At 40.6% G+C, this 2,500-nt stretch overlaps 1 protein-coding gene across 1 annotated transcript in view; it reads right to left on the bottom strand.

The window, feature by feature from the left end:
- Window positions 1-2,500, bottom strand: part of LOC311229667 (dedicator of cytokinesis protein 3-like) — a gene marked incomplete at both ends in the record, with an annotated part of 403,980 nt that overhangs the window by 189,039 nt on the left and 212,441 nt on the right.

The raw sequence follows: 2,500 nt of genomic DNA, 5'->3' as shown, positions 1-2,500 counted from the left end.
TCTCTCATCCTCCCAACATCCTGTGTGTGTGTGTGTGTGTGTGTGTGTGTGTGTGTGTGTGTGTGTGTGTGTGTGTGTGTGTGTGTGTGTGTGTGTGTGTGTGTGTGTGTGTGTGTGTGTGTGTGTGTGTGTGTGTGTGTGTGTGTGTGTGTGTGTGTGTAGGTGTGTAGGTGTGTGTGTGTGTGTGTGTGTGTGTGTGTGTGTGTGTGTGTGTGTGTGTGTGTGATAGAGAGAGAGAAAGAGAGAGAGAGACATTGTTTGTGTGTGTGAGAGAGAGATAGATAGATTGTATGTGTGTATGTGTGTGTATGTGTGTGTGTGTGTGTGTGTGTGTGTGTGTGTGTGTGTGTGTGTGTGTGTGTGTGTGTGTGTGTGTGTGTGTGTGTGTGTAGATGCATGTTTAAATGCTTGTGTACAGTATATGTATGTATGTATGCATGTGTTTGTGCATATAGGTGACTGTGCATCTGTCCTCATAATGTGCGTGACAGCAACATATTGTATAAACCAAACAGACCCATGCTAGCAGTACGTTCAAATACCTTGTGAAGAACTGAAACTGAACTAGCTAATACAAGCATCTAGCCTGCAACACATTCCCTGGTTACTATAACAACCATGTTGTCCAGAGAGGAATATATATATATATAGAGAGAGAGAGAGAGAGAGAGAGAGAGAGAGAGAGAGAGAGAGAGAGAGAGAGAGAGAGAGAGAGAGAGAGAGAGAGAGAGAGAGAGAGAGAGAGAGAGAGAGAGAGAGAGAGAGAGGGGGGGGGGGGGGGGGGTAATTGATGGAGGGATGGACTGGTTAATGTAGGAATGAGGCTTGCACTCTGCCTACACAAGGTTGGCTTTGGTGAGAGTAAAAAAGGAGGGTGAGAGAGGGAGGGGTGTAAACAGCAGGCAGACTAAAAGATAGTCTACATTTCTATATACGGTATATATGAAATTGCTGGATTACAATTGGCTGAGGAGCATTCTAAGAATATGCTTGGTTTTTCAACTGTGTTGTTCTTCTGCTGATGGGAAACTAATTCACGCTCTGAGAATGTACTTGCAGCAAGGTAACATGTTGTACTATAGCTAGGTTTTCAGACTATGATCTTGTTACAGTACGGTAAAAACTAAAAGGGGGTTCATCCTGGGAGCCATTCGCAGCTCTGTGTTGTAGAATGCTGTAACAAATCATGCAGTGTTGGTTATCTCAAAAGTATCTAGAAAAGTGTGCAAATCTTCACCATCTCTAGTAGTCTACACATTAGGCAGGGCTTAAGTGTAGAGGGCAGGGTAAACATAAACCAATGAAAGCAGATCTCCCCATATTATTCCTCATTCTCTTACACAGAGAGTTGGACGACGTTCCATTTGCGTTCCACTATCAAACATCTCTGCCCAAAGAGGAAGTAAACTAACCTTTACTTCTTTATTTTCCTTTAACATATTGAATAAATTATATTATATTATTGTTTGAGTCTCTTTTATAAATAAGAATAGAACATTTGTTGAAAAAGTTAAATCATTTAATTTCACAGCATCTGTGCAGCCTTGTTTATTCATGACGATGAACACAGTCATAAAGGTATGGTTTCCTTATGCAGAAAAGATAATCAGTTTACCTTTCTGATAACTACATCACTGCACAACTCATACATTTCCAGACAAGCTTAATTTTTGGTTATTAATGATACTCAATTCAAAGTTACAGCCGCATTTGTTTCCAAACTAATTTGGTCACGGATGTCCAGATTTGGTACAGATTGTTGCTCTCTTGAGTAGAGCTGTTTAGCAGGCTGTGATCTATCTTCGTAAACAGTTATACTGTGAGGATACTGTACACACACTCTGTATGTACAGTATCTTCACCAAGCCACCGGGATCAGCTGCTGCATCGTATATAAGATATAGATTTACAGTATATGGAATTCGTTAATCTATTGGTTCATCTATTCCACTATATCCACACGATTGTGCTTAGTTAGCATTAATGTAATTGTTAATGATATAAATATTGTCGTATTTATTATTATTATAATTATTTAATTCCGAGGATGTCTGTAGAATCGAAGTGAACACAATCCCCAAGGATTTCTCCCAAATTAAGCTGTTAAAAACACGGGCGCACACAAGTCTCTCCAACTTACGACTGCCTTTTCGAGTTTGTAAATCCTGTTCGTAGCTATGAACGAATTTACGAAAAGAAGCCATTCGACAATGCCAAAAAAGTTAGTAAATCGAGTTACAAAGAAATTTGTTGGTAACTTTATCGTAAGTTTGTTCGAGAATGAGGTCCATTGTTTGTTGAACCGAGACAGCCCCCAAGACTATACACATGGAGACATGCTGCTTTTGAGTACGAAGTGTTCTCTAAGCAGGCTCTCAGGGGAGTGACAATGGAGGAAAAATGAAAGACATGAGGACATGAGACAAGGAGACATGAGGATATCTCAGAGGAGGTTCTACACCCCTAGGAAACTCCCGCCGGGAGACATACTGTGTCTCCT

This window comes from Notolepis coatsorum (genome assembly GCF_963971535.1).
Source record: "Notolepis coatsorum genome assembly, chromosome: 6".
NCBI lineage: Eukaryota > Metazoa > Chordata > Actinopteri > Aulopiformes > Paralepididae > Notolepis > Notolepis coatsorum.
The sequence above is the reverse complement of the archived record's forward strand: the minus strand, read 5'-3'. Positions and strand labels throughout refer to the sequence as shown.